At 39.7% G+C, this 20222-nt stretch overlaps 1 protein-coding gene across 3 annotated transcripts in view; it reads left to right on the top strand.

Annotated features, from left to right (window-relative positions):
* The window catches only part of PPP3CC (protein phosphatase 3 catalytic subunit gamma), a 110496-nt gene that overhangs the window by 23897 nt on the left and 66377 nt on the right, over positions 1-20222 (top strand). The gene's annotated exons all lie outside the window — the stretch shown is intronic.

The raw sequence follows: 20222 nt of genomic DNA, 5'->3' as shown, positions 1-20222 counted from the left end.
AATTCTCAGTCTCTGCTTTTGATCATTTGTTAAGGAAGCGGGAGGACTTAACATCATTTAGGGGAAGTGATCAATTAAGATCTGTATCATTGGGCAGCCCGGGTGGCTCAGGGGTTTAGCGCTGCGTTCAGCCCAGGGCCTGATCCTGGAGTCCCAGGATCAAGTCCCACGTCAGGCTCCCTGCATGGAGCCTGCTTCTCCTTCTGCCTGTGTCTGCCCCCCCGCACCCCGTCTCATGAATAAATAAAATCTTTAAAAAAAAAAAAAAAGATCTATATCACTGTTAGATAGGTTGTGAATGTTTATCAAGCTTTTGATGGTAGTAATTTTGACCTCTATAAGCACAGGCCACTCTGTTCTGTTTCTTTCTTTCATTTTTTTTTTTAAAGATTTATTTATTCATGAGAGACAGAGACTGAGAGAGAGAGGCAGAGACATAGGCAGAGGAAAAAGCAGGCTCCCTGCATGGAGCCTGATGTGGGACTGGATCCCGGACCTCGGGATCATGACCTGAGCCAAAGGCAGGTGCCCAACTGCTGAGCCACCCAGGCGTCCCCACTCTGTTCTCTTTCTTAGGTGTTCATTTGTTAAATCATCTGGCATGATAATATGTGACTGTAGCATTTAAAACCCAGAGATCATACACACATGTCATCTGCAACAAAAGCTCAAACAAGAGTTACTATTTTTTTAAGATTTATTTATTTATTTATTTATTTATTTATTTATTTATTTGAGACAGAGAGAGAGAGGCAGAGACACAGGCAGAGGGAGAAGCAGGCTCCATGCAGGGAGCCCGACGTGGGACTCGATCCTGGGTCTCCAGGATCAGGCCCTGGGCTGAAGGCGGCGCTAAACCGCTGAGCCACCCGGGCTGCCCAAGAGTTACTATTAAAGTGATATAATGTCCTATATATTCCATATCTATTTGAATCTTCCTTTAGTAAGCAAGTGATTTTTTTCCCCTTTAATTTTAGGTATGGATTATTCACCTTGCAAGTGTCTGAAGAATTAGTCCTATATGTGGTGATTGTCAAGAATACAGGTCTTGGTAGTGCTAAGAATAAGGAACAGGGTGGGTTTTTTTTTTGTTTGTTTGTTTGTTTGTTTGCATATAGTTTTAATTAGTTTTAATTAATTAATTAATTTGAGAGAGAGAGCAAAAGAGAGCAAGAGAAAGCACAAGCAGAGGAGAAAGGGAGAAACAGACTCCCCACTGAGCAGGGAGCTGGACCTGGGGCTTGATCCCAGCACCCTGGGATCATGACCTGAGCCAAAGGCAGACATTGGTCTGAGCACCAAGGCGTCCCAGGACAGGGTGTTTATTGACAGTCTGGATCTTGATGTAAGTCATAACTATCCAAAGAAATAGTTTCAGAAAAGTCTCTTCCTCTTCTTCAGAAATCTCTTCCTCAAATGTGGGGCTCAAACTCACATCCCCAAGATGAAGAGTTGAATGCTCTCTGACTGAGCCAGCCAGGCACCCCCAAGCAGTATTTTTAAAAACAGTGATTATTGGGGCATCTGGGTGACTCAGTGGTTGAGTGTCTGCCTTTGGCTCAGGTCTTGATTCCAGGGTCCTGGGATCGAGTTCCGCATCAGGCTCCCTGCAGGGAGCCTGCTTTTTCCTCATGAATAAATAAATAAAATCTTAAATAAATAAATAAAAACAATGATTATTGGGAATGTTAATTTTTTTTCCCGGAAGTAAGGAACTTAAAAAAAAAGATTTATGAGTATTCCAAAAAGCACAGAGATTTAACAGAATATTTTGATAATTTAAGGGATGTCTTATCTGGGCACAAAATAGCTTTGTTTTTTCAACAAAAGGAAATTAAATCCTAGTTTTATTCCATTTATTATTTATGGAGAGTTTACATTAAAAGGACTTTTTTCTTAAAGATTTTATTTATTCATGAGAGACAGAGAGACAGAGGCAGAGACATAGGCAGAGGGAGAAGCAGGCTCCATGCAGGGTGCCCGACATGGGATTCGATCCCGGGACTCCAGGATCATACCCTGAGCCAAGCATAGACACTTAATCGCTGAGCCACGCAGGCATCCCACATTAAAAGGATTTGTAAGCCTTTATTTTTAAGCTATTATTTTAAAATTATGTTTTATGATAAACCTCTCACATTTGATCAGTTTTATTAAAAATTTTAACATGTGGGGATCCCTGGGTGGCGCAGCGGTTTAGCGCCTGCCTTTGGCCCAGGGCGTGATCCTGGAGACCCGGGATCGAATCCCACATCGGGCTCCCGGTGCATGGAGCCTGCTTTTCCCTCTGCCTATGTCTCTGTCTCTGTCTCTCTCTCTCTCTCTGTGGGACTATCATAAATAAATGTAAAAAAATTTTTTTTAACATGTTTTATTTCTACCTTCAAATTCTTTTTTTTATGGTAGCTATTACAAACCCAGACAAATAAAGTGTAATAATTCTCATTCTACCTTTATAGTGAGTGTCAAATTTTTTTTCTACACCTTGGTACAGCAATTTCTCAAATTTCTCACTTTTTTTTCCAGTTTTACTGAGATACAATTGACATATAACATGTAATTTTAAGATGTACAATGAGTTCATTTGATACACCTATATATTTTGCAAAATGAATTACCACCATAGGATTAGCTAACAATATATAATGCTATGTAATTACCATTTCTTTTTTTGGTGGTAAAATACGCATTTCTTACTTAAGGCAAAATTATCCTCTTTATTTCTAGATAAACAAAAACACATCTGATACTATGCATTCACATTCTCCTGTCTTCACACATACTCTTTTACATTCCTTCAAAATCAGTATTACTGCAAGACAGTGTTACAGTTAAGGGCCAAGTGAGAGGGGATTTCTAAAGGTATTAGAAATTCCGGGATCCCTGGGTGGCGCAGCGGTTTGGCGCCTGCCTTTGGCCCAGGGCGCGATCCTGGAGACCCGGGATCGAATCCCACCTTGGGCTCCCGGTGCATGGAGCCTGCTTCTCCCTCTGCCTGTGTCTCTGCCTCTCTCTCTCTCTCTCTCTCTCTGTGACTATCACAAATAAATAAAAAATTAAAAAAAAAAAAAAGAAATTCCTACCACTTGAGTAATCTCATAACTTCCAGAGAGTTAAAAATCATAAGTTTTTCATTGTTTTTTTTTAAAAAATTATTTTAAAGATTTTTTTATTTACTTGAGAGAGAGAGAGAGAGAGCACAAGCAGGGGGGAGAGGCAAAGAAGAGGGAGCAGCAGACTCCCCACTGAGCAGGGAGCCCAACATGGGACCTTGAGATCATGACCTGAGCTGAAGGCAGACACTCAACCAGCTGAGGCACTTGGGTGTCCCTTTTTCATTTTTTTTTTTTAAGATTTTATTTATTTATTCATGAGAGGTACAGAGAGAGAGAGAGAGGCAGAGACACAAGCAGAGGGAGAAGCAGGCTCCATGCAGGGAGCCTGATGCGGGACTTGATCCTGGGACTGTGGGGTCACACCCTGGGCCGAAGGCAGACGCTAAACCGCTGAACCACCCAGGGATCCTTTCTTTTTTTTCTTTTTTTTTTTTAAAGGATTAATCTCTAATTTCTTTTTAGGGTGATTCCAATTAGCCTTTACCAGGCTTTGCATCTCCTAGGTACATCAGAATAGACTAATTGATAGACATTAGGGAGGCCTACACAAGGCTGATTTTTTTCAATAAACTTTCTTCTTTTGTTAAGATTCATTTTGTTTTAGAAAGAGAGAATGATGGAGTTTGTGATCAGGGGGGCAGGGATAGAGGGAGAGGAAGAGAAGCAGACTCCCTGCTTAGGGTGGAGACCCACGTGGGGCTCAGTCTCAGGTCCCTGAAACCATGACCTGAGCCAAAATCAAGAGTCAGACACCTAACTGACTGAGCCACCCAGGTACCCCTGAACTTTCTCCTTTTTATCCTGGGGTTTGGGAATTCTTTCAGGGAGGCAGTTTTAGAATTTGAATTGTATTTAGAAATTTCCCCATGTTAAGGAGTGAATACCGTTGAATAGTCAAAATTGTTTCTTTTTTTTATTTTCTTTTTAAAGATTTATTTATTTATTTTTAGAACGAGTGCAGGAGCGGGGTGGAGGAGAGGGAGAGAATCTCAAGCAGACTCAAGAAGTCTGATTCTGGGCTCCATCTTATGACCCTGAGATCATAACCTGAACCAATATCAAGAGTCAGTCACTTAACCAACTCATGTGACACCTAGACACTCCACCTTTTTCTTTTAAGGTACCTCTCAAACAATCTTGTTTGTGTCAATAGTTCCCTAAGAGGATGTTTATAATTCAGAATTTTTTTTAAAGATTTTATTTATTTATTCATGAGAGAGACATAGGTAGAGGGAGAAGCAGGGTCCGTGCAGAGAGCCTGATGTGGAACTCGATCCTGGGTCTCCAGGATCATGCTCTGGACTGAAGGCAGTGCTAAACCGCTGAGCCACCCGGGCTGCTCCAATTCAGAATTTTTTTTAGTGAAATTATGCCATTTGTTGGGTTATATTCATCATCTGAAAGCATGAAGGAAGTATATAGAGGAGGCACGGAGTGGACACAGATATAGACTAAGAAAATTCTTATGTGACCTGCAGTAAGATTGGATGTAAGGATGGTGCTTTTGTAGAAAACAGGAAGTGATACTCAAGATCAGCTTTCATTAGTTGAGAACTTGTCAGAACCTCAGCTCCAAGTTCAGAACTAAGTAAAACATATCTCAAGATTATAAGGACTAAGGAAAGTCCTTAAGAAGTTTTAGAAAACATGACTCAATACAAAGTTTATGTAAAGATGCTGGTCTGGTGAGACCTGAACGTGTCAGCTTTTGGAGCTGGCTGGAAGATAGGCTTATTAGGACTGAATTTGTCCTGTGCTATGGACTTCCTTTTAGAGATGAATGACACTCAAGTTACTGAACAAGGGGTGCCTGCCTGGATCAGTCGGTAGAGCATGTGACTCTTGATCTCATGGCCATGAGTTCAAGCTCCATGCTGGGTGTTGAGCTTACTTAAATAAAGATATTCAACAAGCAGACAGACGATAGGAATGTTATTAACTAGGTAGAAGCCAAATTTCATTCATGAACAGCATAATCTGGTAAGACTTATAGTCAGAGGACCCAACTTTCACCTTGATCCTGAAGTGCTCAACAAAATCACTGAAGCTCAGATACCTCACTATTGCAGGCAGAATGGCCTTGAACAGCTGAGAAATCAAGTGGTCACATACATGCACACTATGACAAAGTCATAGGTCTCCCCAGAAACAAAGGGGTCAACTGAATCTTAGTGGAAATGCCAGTTGTTAAATAGTAGGATACCCATAAACCACCTACCAGTGATCATCAAGGATTTATTTGTAGTTAAAAAAAAGTTAGTTAGCTTTATTTAACTTCCTACAACAAGCAGAGAACCAGAGGAATGAGGAGTCTTCTCAAAAGGGGGAACAGTTAGGAAAACCTGCTCATCAAGGATTAGCAGGTTTGTTGTTAGATTAGGGACTGTTGTTAGATTTTAGGGTGGAAGTTTGTAATCTGAGCAAGGATTGATTAGAATTTGTACACTAGATGAGTTGCTAGAACTCATGAGATTCTAGTACAGAGAAGATTAGATCTAGTGTCTGTGCAGTTAACTATTAAATCAGTTTGTGTGAGGCCTTACCTTGGAACATATGAATTTGAAGTTTGGTGTTAAAAAAGAGTTTGAATTCAACACCAAAAAAAAAAAAAAAAAAATCTGATTAAAAAATGGGCAGAAGAGACGCCTGAGTGGCTCAGCAGTTGGGCACCTGCCTTCGGCCCAGGGCGTGATCCTAGAGACCCGGGATCGAGTCCCACATCAGGCTCTCTGATGGAGCTTGCTTTTCTCTCTGTCTGGGTCTCTGCCTCTCTCTCTCTCTCTCTGTCTCTCATGAATAAATAAATTTTTAAAAAGATGGGCAGAGGACCTGAATAGACATTTTTCCAAAGAACACATACAGGTGGCCAACAGACACATGAAAAAATGCTTCAACATCACTGATCATCAGGGAAATGGAAGTCAAAAAACCACAATGAAATATCACCTCATACCTGTCAGAATGGTTAAAATTAAAAGAAAAAAAAAAGAATAAATAACAAGAGTTGACAAGGATGTAGAGAAAAGGGAACCGTTGTGTACTGTTGGTGGGAATGTAAATTGGTATAACCACTAAGGAAAGCAGAATGGAGGTTCCTCAAAAAGTTAAAAATAGAAATACCATATGATCCAGTAATTCTACTGGTATTTATCCAAAGAAAATGAAAACACCAATTTGAAGATATATGTATCCCTATGTTTATTGCAGCATATTTACAGTAGCCAGGATATGTAAGCACTCTAAACCTAAGTGTCCATTAATAGATGAATGGATAAAGAAGATGTGGGGTGTGCACACTGGAATATTATTTGGCCATAAAAAAGAAATGAGATCTTGCCGTTTGAGACAACATGAATGGACCTAGAGGATATTATGCTAAGTGAAATAAGCCAGACAGTGAAAGATAAATACCTCCCCCCAAAAAGAAGACAAATACCATATCATTTTACTTATATGTGGAATCTAAAAAGCAAAACAAATGAACAAACAAAAGAACAGAGAACAAACGTGATTGCCAGAGAGGAGGTAGGTGGGGGGATGGGTTGAATAGATAAAGGAGAAAAATGAGAAAAAAACAGTTTGAGTTTAAGATAGTCTGTGATACATGTTGTGGTTTGGTTTGGTTTGGTTCAGTTTATCTGTTTTATGAATCATAGCACAGTTACAAGTTGTGGCTTCTGTTGCAATTCTAAGAGACAGCCTATGTTAGTTTCTTGTGTATTTAACACTGTATTTGTAATTGTTGAAAGGCCTTAGAAAAGAATTTTGACTTCAAGAATTCTGCATTAGTTTTTTATTCCTGTGTCACAACTCAGTGGTTAAAAACAGCAACCAATTTTTAGCTCAAAATTTTGTGGGTCAAAAGTCCAATCATGGCATGGACTTCCCTGCTCATGGTGGTCTCAAAGGCTGAAATCAAAGTGCCCAAACAGGCTGTTTTCATGTGGAGTTTCTGGGGAAGAATCTGCCTTTTTTTTTTTTTTTTTTTTTTTTTTTTAAGATTTTCTTTATTTATTCATGAGAAACACACAGAGAGAGGCAGAGATATAGACAGAGGGAGAAGCGGGTTCTGTGTAGGGAGCCCGACATGGGACTCGATCCAGGCATCCTGGGATCAACCGCTGAGTCACCCAGGCATCCCAAGAATCTGCTTTTAAGCTCATTGAGGTTGTTGGCAATTCATCATGGTGGTAGTAATGAAATCCATATTTGTTGCTGGCAGGGGGTATAGCTCAGTGGTAGAGCATTTGACTGCATATTTGTTGCTGGCTGTCTGTCAACCAGGGGTCACTCCTAGAAATTGCCTGTATTCCTTGCTACATGGTCCCCTCTATCTTCAAGCCAATAATGTGGAACTTGCAAATGAAATCTCTCATGCTTCAAATCCATGAAATATTACATATATTATCTCTAGATCCAGATTTAAAGGTGTCATATGATTAGATCAGGCCCACTTGGATAATTATATTTAAAGGTCACCTGATTTGGGACCTTAATTATGTTTGCAGATTTCCTTCACAGCAGTACCTACATTATTGTTTGATGATATAACTGGGAGAAGATGTGTATATATCATAGGCCAGAAATCTTGGGGGCCTACCTCCTGCCTATCATAGTGTCTTTTTAATCCTCTGAAGCATAAGCCTGTGTGTCATCTTAGTAACTCTTGGTGGTTTATAGGTGTAACGTAAGTTTGAGGTTGAATTTTTCAGTGTTACTCATAAGAGTCAGTTCGGGATATAGCTCTACTGATCTAAGAAAAGTATTTAGGTATAAAACTGATTACCATATGGAAGGTTATTGCAAATGGGATTGTTGTGTTTTTTTTTTTGCATCTGTTACTTTTATTTGAATAAAGTTTACAAAAATGTGAAATAAACTAGAATGTAGGGCAAAGCAGATAGAAAAAAACAAAACAAAACCACCTGTAGTCCAAACACTCTTCCTTTTTTTTTTTTTAATTTTTATTTATTTATGGTAGGCACACAGTGAGAGAGAGGCAGAGACACAGGCAGAGGGAGAAGCAGGCTCCATGCACCGGGAGCCCTACGTGGGATTCGATCCCGGGTCTCCAGGATTGTGCCCTGGGCCAAAGGCAGGTGCTAAACCGCTGTGCCACCCAGGGATCCCCAAACACTCTTCCTTATACTATTTTTTTTCTTTTAAAGATTTTATTTATTCATGGGAGAGTCAGAGAGAGACAGAGACATAGGCAGAAAGAAAAGCAGGCTCCATGCAGGGAGCCTGATGTGGGACTTGATCCTGGGATTCCAGGATCACGCCCTGGGCAGAAGACAGGCACTCAACCGCTGAGCCATCCAGGCGTCCCTTCCTTCTACTACTTTTCATCATTTTCTTCCAGTTTTTATTGTTCAATTAAAAGAATATCATTGTAGGGTGCTTGGGTGGCTCAGTGGGTTGAGCATCTGCCTTTTGCTTGGGTCATGGTCTCAGGGTCCTGGGACCCTCATTGGGCTCCCTGTTCAGCGGGGAATCTGCTTCTGCCTCACCCCTTCCCCCTTGCTCATGATATCACTCTCTCTCAAGTAAATAAATAAAATATTTTTAAAAGGAAAGAGAATATCATTATAATCACAGGGTGTATGAAATAATTATACTGACTTAAGTGTATTTTTTCACTAATTATCAAAGTAATACAGTCATTGGAAAAGTTAAAAAAAATAGGAAAGTAAGAAGAATAAAATAATTTAGAATCTTGTTACTCATCACTAATACTTGGATATATTTCCTTAGTACCTTTTCTAATGTATTCTTTAATCACAGTTTAGATCCTATTGTGTGGATTTATTTTTAAGTAGAGTTAACACTGGAACACTTGTGGATATTATGTAAGAGGCATTTGACATATTATATATTGCCTGGTAGAGTTTTTTGTATCCTAATCTTTAAAAATGACTTCACTGGGGCACTTGGGTGGCTCAGTTGTTATGGCATCTGACTCTGTTTTGGCTCAGGTTATGATCTCAGGGTCATGGGATTGATCCCCATGTCAGGTTCTGTGCTCAAAGGGGAGCCTGCTTGGGATTCTTTTTCTCCCTCTCCACGCTGTACATGTGTGCTCTCTCTTTCTAAAATAAATATTTTAAAAAACTAAAACTAAAAATAAAAATTACTATTCTGTATGAGTTTTAGATTTATAAATGTTTCTTCTATTCAAAATTGTACATATGTATGTATGTATATATTTGTGTGTATATACGTATTGATAGGGACACCTGGGTGGCTCAGTGGTTGAGCTTCTGCCTTCGGCTCAGTGCATGATCCCGGGATCCAGGATCGAGTCCCACATTGGGCTCCTTGCAGAGAGCCTGCTTCTCCTCCTGCCTGTGTCTCTGCCTCTCTCCCTCTGTGTCTCTCATAAATAAATAAAATCTTTTAAAAAATATGTATTGATATAGGTTCATAATCAATATTTAATGAAATAGTAAAAAAAACAAAACAAAATTCCATGGTCTATCTAAATTGACTCAGTCCTCAAGGGTCCCTGACAGTTGAGTTTTCACTGTTTATTATTAGCATCAATGGGCGAAGGATAGCACATTTCCATTGGCTCTTCGGTCTTATTCCTTGGCACAAGATGCACTGGCTCTGGCATCCCTATTGGGGGACAAGTTGCTCAAGAGAAGAAAATGGCTTTGAAAAGAGGTCTTTTTTTTATTAAAAAAATTTTTTTTTTTGAAAAATTTATTCATGAGAGACACAGACAGAAGCAGAGACACAGGCAGAGGGAGAAGCAGGCTTCCTTGTGGGGAGCCCGATGTGGGACTCGATCCCAGGACCCTGGTATCATGACCTGAGCTGAAGGCAGATGCTCAACCACTAAGCCACCCAGGTCCCCCTTTTTATTATTTTTATTAAGTAATCTCTACACCCAATGTGGGCTCAAACTTGATCCTGGGATCAAGTCATATGCTCTTCCAACTGAGCCAGCCACATGCCCCTAAAAGAGGTCTTTTTTTTTTTTTTTTTTTTATTCGAGAGAGAGAGAGAGAGAGAGAGAGAGAGAGGCAGAGACACAGGTAGAGGGAGAAGCAGGCTCCATGCAGGGAACCTGACATGGGACTTGATCGGGACACCAGGATTGTGCCCTGGGCCAAAGGTGGCATTAAACCGCTGAGCCACCCGGGCTGCCCAAAAAGAGGTCTTTAAAAAAAAAAAAAATTTTTTTTTATCTTACAGAGAGCATACATGTGCAAGCAGGGGGAGGGGCGAAGGGTGAAGGGGAGGGAGAGAATCTCAAGCAGACTCTTGAGCTGGAGCCCTGATGTGGTTGGATCTCATGACCCAAGATCATGACCTGAGCCGAAAACCAGAGTCAAAGGCTTAACCAACTGAGCCACCCAGGCACCACCCCCCAAAAAGAGGTCTGAAAAGAACATTCTAGATTTAGTAAAACAGAGTACTGTATCTTATGTCCCCTCCTGGTTTCTTATACTGACTATCATGCCAAAATGTCTCAGCTGAAGGTACAGACTAATATCAAACCTCAGTGCACTGTCTTTCTTTTGAAATACTGGTAGACTGGGCTCTCTTACTAGGTGAATTTTTTTTTTTTTTACGATTTTATTTATTTGAGAGAGGGAGAGAGTGAGCATGCAAGCAGGGGGAGGACCAGAGCAAGAGAGCAAGAGGGACAAGCAGACTGAGCTGAGTGAAGCCTGACTCAGGGCTCAATCCCATGTTCCTGAGATCATGACCTGAGCTGAAATCAAGAGTAGGCTGCTTAACCACCCAGGTACCCCTCTTGCTATGTGAATTTTTTACTTTATTATTATTTTTATTTATTTATTTTTTTATGTTTGTGTGTATGTGTGTGTGTGTGTGTGAATTTTTTAAAAAGATTTTATTTATTTATTTAAGAGAGAGAGCACAAATGGTGGGAAGGGGCAGAAGGAGAGGGAGAAGCTGACTTGCCGTTGAGCAGAGAGCTCGATATAGGGCTCTATCCCAGGACCCTGAGATCATGACCTGAGCTGAAGGCAGACACTGAACCAACTAAGCCACCCAGGTGCCCCTTGCTATGTGAATTTTTAAAGAATACAGAAAATCATTTTTTGAGTTGCTCGACAATAAAATAGATTATTACTTGCTATACTTTTACTTTTGAAGAGAGGGGAGAGGTAAAGACAGATATTTTGTTATGTAATTTTTCTTGCAGAGTATCCAGAATGTAATTTGGATGTGGTCATCAACCGTATCAAGAGAGTTTCTGTTAAGTTTGATCTCAGAGTTATATAATCTTGAAATCAACCTGGACTTCTGGATCTAGGTTCAAAGTGAATAAAGCTGGACTTGAAAATCTTTAGTACCATGACATCTTCATTTTAAACTGAGAACTTGACATTTTATTTTTTTTATTTATTTTTTTATTTTTAAAGATTTTATTTATGTATTCATGAGAGACATAGAGAGAGAGAGAAAGAGGCAGAGACACAGGCAGAGGGAGCAGCAGGCTCCATGCAGGAGTCTGACATGGGACTTGATCCCGGGACCCCAGGATCACACCCTGGGCTGAAGGCAGGCGCTAAACTGCTGAGCCACCCAGGGATCCCCATTGACATTTTATTTTGAATCAAGTATTTGTAAAATGTTCACCTTATATCAATAGTTTATTTTTGCATTTTTATCTTTTTTATTTAAAAATCCTGATTTGTTTTTTAACAACTAGCAAATCAGAAAACAGTTTATGCAACTTCTAATACAGTACCCTAAATTTTTTTGAAACATTTGGGAATTATCTACTTTAATGTTTTCCCTATAATAAGTGAATAAATATTCTCATTTGATAATAGCCTGGAGAATATAGGACAGACTGTTTAAAAAGGACTCGAATTTAAAGGACACCTGAGTAACTCAGTTGGTTAAGTATCTGCCTTTGGCTCAGGTCATGATCCCAGAGTCCTGGGATTGAGCCTTGCATTGGGCTCCTTGCTCAGCGGGGAGCCTGCTTCTCTCTGCCTGCTGTTCCCCTTGCTTGTGTGCTTTCTCTCTCTTTCTCTGACAAGTAAATAAATAAAGTAAAATAAAGGTATCATTAGAGGCATTGGTGACTTTTCCCCTTTGAAATAGAGAAAGTATGACAGATTCTTTTTCTTTTTTTTCTTTTTTTTTTTTTAAGATTTTATTTATTTATTCATGAGAGACACACAGAGAAAGAGAGAGGCAGAGACACAGGCAGAGAGAGATGCAGTCTCCATGCAGGGAGCCCGATGCAGGAGATGCAGGACTCAATCCTCGGACTCCAGAATCACACCCTGGGCTGAAGACAGGTGCTAAATGCTGAACCACCCAGGGATCCCCAGATTCTCTTTTTCAAGTAATGGCCACAGCAGTATTTCTAGTCTCACATACTCACAGAATTTTGCCACTCTCCATCAATAGGTGGAATCCATTTCCTATCCCCTTGAATTTGGGAAGACTTGTGACTGCTCCAACCAGTTGAGTGTGGTAGAAATGATATGATGTGACTTCTGAGACTAGAATATAAAAAGAATACAGGTTCCTCCTGCCTTTTTCTTTATCTTGAGATCCATGTTCTTAGAATTCAGTCATATGAGCAGGCCACTTGTAGATAATTTCATTGAAAACCTGAGCTAAGCCTCAGGCAATAGTCGTTAACCATTGGATGAGTGAGTGGGTGAGCTTTCAGATGATTCCAGCTCCTGGCTGTCAAGTATCCACTGCAGCCCCGGACATTATGGAGGAGAAACAAGTCAGCCCCACTGTTTCCACTGTCTAAATTCATGGTCCACAGAATCTGTGAGAGATAACAATAACTATTATTGTTTTAAAGCCACTAAGTTTTGGGGTGCCTGAGTGGCTTAGTAGATAAGTGTCTAGCTCTTGATTTTGTCTCAGGGTTGTGAGATCAAGCCCCACATCAGCTCTGCGCTGAGCATGGAGCCTGCTCAAGATTCTGTCTCCCCCTCTGCCCCTCCCCCATCTCTAAAAAGTGAAAAGGAAGAAGAAAGCCACTAAGTTTTGGGTAATTTGTTATACAACAGTAAATAATTATATGCAAGTTTTAAACATCTGTTGTAGGGAAATAATCAGATTTGGACAAGGACATATATATAAGAATTTTCACTACCGTATAATTTATGACTATAAATTTTTTGGAAATAGCATAACCATCAGTAAGAAAATAGTTAAATATATAATATATCCCCTAGGGCACCTGGGTGGCTCAGTGATTGAACATCTGCCTTTGGCTCAGGTCATGATCTTGGGGTCCTGGGATTGAGTCCCACACTGGGTTCCCCACGGGTGATTTCAAACATACTACAAACCTGTAAGTAGTCAAAATGGTATGGTACTGGCATAGAAATAGACACACAGACCAGTGGAACAGAATCAGGAGCCCAAAAATAAACCCTTGCATGTACAGTCAACTAATAATTTGATAAGGGCTCCAAGAAATACAATGGGGGAAGGATAGCCTCTTCATTAAATGGTATTGGGAAAACTGGATAACCACATGCAGAAGAACGAAACTAGATTCCTATCTTTTACCACTCACAAAATTAACTCATAATGGATTAAAATGGATTAAGTTTCGGGCAGCCCGGGTTGCTCAGCGGTTTAGCACCGCCTTCGGCCCAGGGCGCAATCCTAGAGACCCCGGATCGAGTCCCACATCGGGCTCCCCACATGGAACCTGCTTCTCCCTCTGCCTGTGTCTCTGCCTCTCTCTCTCTCCCTGTGTCTCATGAATAAATAAATAAAATCTTTGAAAAAAAAATAATTCATTTAAACTTAATCCATTTTATTTTTTTTATTTTTAAAGATTTTATTTATTCATGAGAGACACAGAGAGAAGAGAGAGAGAGGCAGAGAGAGAAGCAGGCTCCATGCAGGGAGCCCAGTGTGGGACTTGATCCCACAACTCCAGGATCACGCCCTGAGCCGAAGGCAGATGCTCAACCACTGAGCCACCCAGTCATCCCTGTTTAAATGAATTAAATTTGAGACCTGAAGCCATAAAATTTCTAGAAGGAAACACAAGGAAAAGCTCCTTGACCTTGGTTATGGCAATGATTTTTTGGACTTGACACCAGAAGCATAGGATCAAAAAGCAAACAAAATAAGTGGAACTATATCAAACTAAAATGCTTTTGCATAACAAAAGCAATCAACAAAAAGAAAACCTATATGTAATGGGAGAGAATATTTATAAATCATGTATCTGATAGGTAACAAACTTGTACAACTTTTTTTTTTTTAAGGTTTTATTTATTCTTGAGAGACAGAAAGAGAGAGGCAGAGACACAGGCAGAGATACAGGCAGAGGGAGAAGCAGGCTCCATGCCGGGAGCCTGATGTGGGACTCCATCCTGGGTCCCCAGGATCAGGCCCAGGACTGAAGGCAGGCACCAAACCGCTGAGCCACCGGGGCTGCCACTTGTACAACTTAATAGCAAAAACAAGCGAATAGTCTGATTAACAAAATCGGAAAGGAGCTAAATAGATTTTTTTCCAAAGAAGACATGCAGAAGATCAGCAGGTACTTGAAAAGCTGCTTGGCATCACTAATGATCAGGGAAATGCAAATTAAAGCCACAGTTAAGACATCATCTCACATCTGTTAGAATGGGTACATTGTGCTTCCAGCACGAATGAGGACTGGCTGGAGAGTCTCCAAATTTAAAGTATATTTTAAAGGTAGAATGAACCAGGGGCACTTAGCTGGCTCAGTCAGTAGAGGTCAGAGCAGTGACTTTTTTTTTTTTTTAAGATTTTATTTATTCATGACAGAGAGAGAGAGAGAGAGACAGGCAGAGGGAGAAGCAGGCTCCCCTCAGGGAGCCTGAGCGGGGACACGATCCCAGGTCTCCAGGATCATGCCCTGGGCTTCAGGCAGCACTAAACTGCTGAGCCACCGGGCTGCCTCTTTTTTAAAAAGATTTTATTCATTTATTTGAGAGACAGGGAGAGAGAACAAGCGGGGGGGGGGGGGGGGCGGGGGTTGGTAGAGGAAGAGGGAGAAGCAGACTCCCCATTGAGCAGGGAGCTTGATGTGGGGCTCAGTCCCAGGACCCTGAAGATTATGACCTGAGCCAAAGACAGATGCTTAACCAACTGAGCCACTCAGGCGCCCCTCTAAGTGGCCTTTTTTTAGTACTGATCTTCTTTGAATAACAAGGACCTCCTCTACTCTTCAAAAAAAAAAGTACTGTAGTTTTATAATCCCCAAATTATTGCATTTCTGGATAAAGTCATCTTTTGGCTCATAGTCATTTTTTTTAACTCCGTGCTTGTATTTTGAGACCCTTCGATCCCTCTAGTAACTCTCCTTTCTCATTGGTAAAGATTGTAGTTTATCCAATAATAGACCTATATTAAAGATGAAGGGACAACTTCCCCTCAATTTATGATATGATATAATCAATAAAGCAGTAAATTGAGAGCTGACACTAATGACATTTTGATTCTTTCATTTAAAAATGCCTAGTTTAATTTTTTGAACAAATGAAATGTCTGGAATTACTATTAGCCTTGAAAATCAGTTAAGTACATTTTCTTTGAAATTTGAAAAATTGTGTCAAGACATTTTGGAAGTATGACCATAAATGGAGTGTTTAAAGAGGTAACATACAGCCTCAGAAAGAAGGGAAACTTCAGTGCTTGGTGTTGAGTAGTTTGTTTATAATTTGAAAAGATTCAAGAACTAAAACTCTTGTGTTACAGTTTATATACTTCATAGTTTAAGGCAGGGATAAGCTAAAAGTTGAGGTTGTTCGTCTGCTTGTATAGTCATAGTGTTTTGTTGAATTTTTTGTTAGTGAAATCCTGTGTGTCATTAAGAACAGTTGGAAATGAACTTATCAGACTTGGGTTCTAAGAAAAGATTATCATTCAGCACTGTGAAGTGAATAGTGAAGTCAGCTGAAAATCCTCCTATGTATACATTAGACATAATAAAATCTCCAAACTCTGGCTTAAAGATGGATACAAGGCAGCCCCCGGGTGGCTCAGGGGTTTAGTGCCGCCTTCAGCCCGGGGCGTGATCCTGGAGACCCAGGATCGAGTCCCACGTCGGGCTCCCTGTATGGAGCCTGCTTCTCCCTCTGCCTGTGTCTCTGCCTTTCTCTTTCTCTCTGTGTATTCTCATGAATAAATAAATAAAATCTTAAAAAAAATGTAAAAAAAAAAAAAGATGGATACATACATAATATTCAAGTTTTGACTTTAGTCCTATTCTTGTTCCCCTAAATCCTTGTTTATCCAAACCAGTGTTAACACAAAGTGTGGTCCATGGATCAGTGTCAGTTTACAACCTGTTATTAACTTCAAGAAGTATAGAAATTGAGCATTAAAAAACTTAAATAGTAATTTGACATTGGCACAACATCTAAGCATGTGGTCGTTTTTCCAGTAATTTATTTTTATTGCATTTTACAAAGTACAGGTTTTGACAAGTTGGAGGATGGAGTGAGGCACTTCCCACAGATAGTTTGAGAAACACTACTAGTGATCCTCTCTTCTTCTTCTTCTTTTTTTTTTTTTTTAAGATTTTATTTATTCATGACACAGAAAGAGAGAGAGAGAGGCAGAGACACTGGCAGAGGGAAATCCCCTGGGACACCTGTTAATGATGCAAATGCCTGTGCAGGATCCCTCCAAATTTTAATTCTACCAGTCTGAGACCCAAGAATTTACATTCTAAACAAACATCCCAGCTGATTCTGGTGAATATTGTTTTTGGGTAGGTGATTTAAATCAGGATACTTGAGAGTAAAAGAGGACACTACTGAATCACATTAGGGCAAGATAAATAATCTGAGAATATCTTAATACACATACTCAGACACATGGTCACTGTACCTGGGGCTTGTTTTTTGAAAATAGAGGTTTAAAGTTTATTTTATTTTATTTTATTTTTTTTTTTGAGGTTTAAAGTTTAATCAGAAAGTTCCCGCTATTTCTTTTCATGACCAAACTTAGCTAGATTTCCTTTAGTCTTCTCAGGATGATGGCTGTTCCCACTCTTCTACGAATCAACCTTAATAATAATGTGTATATAACTATCTAATAAAGGAAGATGGCATTCAGGGCTTTTAAACATAGCTAATAACTTGAAGGGAGATAGGACCCACTCCTTTAAAGTGGAAGATTCTTTTCTTCTGATTTGAAGGAAATTGATTTTATTTGCCCTTAGCTAAAAACTTAGGACTCTTCTGGAACTTTCTGTTATGCATGTTGTCTCAAGCCAGTCTTAATGCCTCTTAGTGTTCCTGGATCAGCTGTGTCCCATTTCTCTTAGCTGGGCATAATCCCCTTGATCCATTTCAACCTTGCTTTCATTTTCATTTAACTAAGTGACTTGTTTACTTGTTTTAAGTAAATTGCAACTGAAGAATTTGAGAGAAAGAAAAAATACCTTTCTAAATTTAAGAGTTCTTTAGGTTGTTGTCACCTTTCCTTACGTAAATTATATGATAGAAAAAATGGTTTTTCTATTTTGTAAATTATTATTTGATTGCAACTGAATATTGGGGCGGGTGGCTGCCTGGGTGGCTCAATCAGTTGGGCATCTGCCTTCAACTCAGGTCACGATTGTGGAGTCCTGAGATAGAGCCCTGCATCGGGCTCCTTGCTCCGTGAGAAGTCTGCTTCTCCCTCTGCCCCTCACCACACCTGTGCTCTCTCTCTCTCAAATAAATAAATAAAATCTTTAAAAAACAACTGAATTTTAGTATTATTATTTTTATTAGTAGTAATAATCCTGCTGCTAGAAGTCAAATATCATCTGTGGATCTCTTGTCTCTGAGACTACCTCTATTAAAATACCATTTTTGTCAATTCCAACATATTTGGTTTTATATTATTGCATTTTGTTTATAGTTTGTTGACCAATTTCTTTTATTTACAAAGTGTAAATTAAAAACAAGCAGGCTTTCTTTTGGGTTCATTTAAAAATGGGGAAGGGCAGGTTGGCTAGCCAGAATTGAGAGTAAAACTTTGAAAACCAAAAAGAGGTAAATTAAGTATGAAAAGGGGACTGATTAAATACGTTTCTTTATTTTTCTGGAAAAAGATTTCAGAGGACTGGAGGTTCTCTGAAGTTATGTACAAGAAATTAAGTGTAGCTCTTGATTGAACCTCATATAAATTTCCCCAAAGAAAGTTACTCTAAGACTTAAACTCTTGTGGTGCCTGGGTGGCTCAGTGGGTTAAGCATCTGCCTTGGGTTCAGGTCATGATATCAGGGTCCTGGGATCAAGCCCTCAGAGTTGATCAGCTGGGAGTCTGCTACTCCTTCTTCCTCTGCCCCTTCCCCTGTTCATGTTCTTTCTCTCTCTCTCTCAAACAATTAAATAATCTTAAAAAAAAAAAAAAAACCTTATACCCTTAGTTTTGGTAATTTTTCCACTTTTAAAAAATAAGTATTTCAAATGTATTAGAACAATAGAGGAACTTTCAAGTGAATATCACTCAGCTTCAGTTAGTAACTCAAAACCAGTCTTTTTTTTCCTCTGTGCCACTGCTTATTCCCTGTCCCTCCATTATTTTGAAGTAAATCCCAAGTAGCATATAATTTCATCTGCAGATATTTCAATAAGAATCTCTAAACTGGGCAGCCCAGGTGGCTCAGCGGTTTAGTGCCACCTTCAGCCCAGGGTGTGATCTTGAAGACCCGGGATCGAGTCCCACGTCAGGCTCCCTGCATGGAGCCTGGTTCTCCCTCTGCCTGTGTCTCTGACTCTCTCATGAATGAATGAATGAATAAATAATAAAATAAATCTTTAAAAAAAAAGAATCTCTAAACTATAAAGGACTCTGTTGTTATTGTTAAACACAACCATATTACAATACACTTCAGTAAAAATTTAAGTAAATTTGTTTAGGACTTATCTTTCACTCTGTTGTAGAGACTCACCAGATGAATAAATTTTAAAAATCTTCATTATCTTATTTTTGTTTTATTTTTTAAAGATTTTACTTATTTATTCATGAGAGAGACAGAGAGAGAGAGAGAGGCAGAGACACAGGCAGAGAGAGAAGCAGGCTCCATGCAGGGAGCCCGATGCGGGACTCGATCTCCGGACTCCAGGACTACACCCTGGGCGGAGGACAGGTGCTAGACTGCTGAGCCATCCAAGGATACACCTGTTTTATTTTAGAAGTAGATTATTTTACTAAAATAATGTATTGATATTCTACCTGAATAACACAAATTAAATTAATTTAACCTGCAAATTAGAATACTTTTGAGAGTGAAAGCTGGCACTATGAACAATTACGATAGGAGAGCAGTGGAAATCTACGACTGCCTGCATAAACTGGGATGTATATGGTCCCCTATTTCAAGGTAATATTTGCTGGTTAGATAACTACTATAATTTTTTCAGTAAGCTCTGAATAGCCCAAAAAATTCAAGTTGTAGCTAAGAGCCTGGTGAAACTACCATTTTCAAGGATTTTCAAGTCTCAAATTTTTATAGTGCCTATAGATTTCAACTTGGTTCTCTCTCTTTTTTTTTTTTTTTTTTTTACAGAGAGCATAAGAGTGAGACTACACACATGCATGTGCAAACTATGGGGTAGGAGAGGGAGAAGGGAATAGAATCCCAAGCAGGCTCCACACTCATCTTAGAGCCCAACATGTGGGCTCAATATCACAGCCCTGAAATCAGGACCTGAGCTGAAATCAACAGTTGGACACATAACCAACTGAGCTACCAGGTGCCTCTCCCCCCTTTTAAAGTTTATTTGTTTAAATAATCTCCCAACCCCAAGATCAAGAGTCATTCACTCCTCTGATTGAGCCAGCCAAGAGTCCCTCATCTTGGTACTTAACACATGCATAAAGCTAGAAGTGGAACTACCAGGCATAAATCACAAATTAAAATGAGCCCTTCTTTTAAATGTATAATTTATAGCCTTGTGAATGTTAGATCATAGATAATCTAAAGTAGACTACCTTATGAAGTAAGTAAATGAGATTTATTTATTTATGTAATATTCATGAGAGACACACAGAGAGGCAGAGACATAGGCAAGGGGAGAAGCAGGCTCCAAGCAGGGAGCCCGATGTGGCACTCGATCCTAGGACTCCACGATCATACCCTGACCTAAAGGGAGA

Source organism: Canis aureus, chromosome 24 (genome assembly GCF_053574225.1).
Source record: "Canis aureus isolate CA01 chromosome 24, VMU_Caureus_v.1.0, whole genome shotgun sequence".
Classification (NCBI taxonomy): domain Eukaryota; kingdom Metazoa; phylum Chordata; class Mammalia; order Carnivora; family Canidae; genus Canis; species Canis aureus.
The sequence above is the reverse complement of the archived record's forward strand: the minus strand, read 5'-3'. Positions and strand labels throughout refer to the sequence as shown.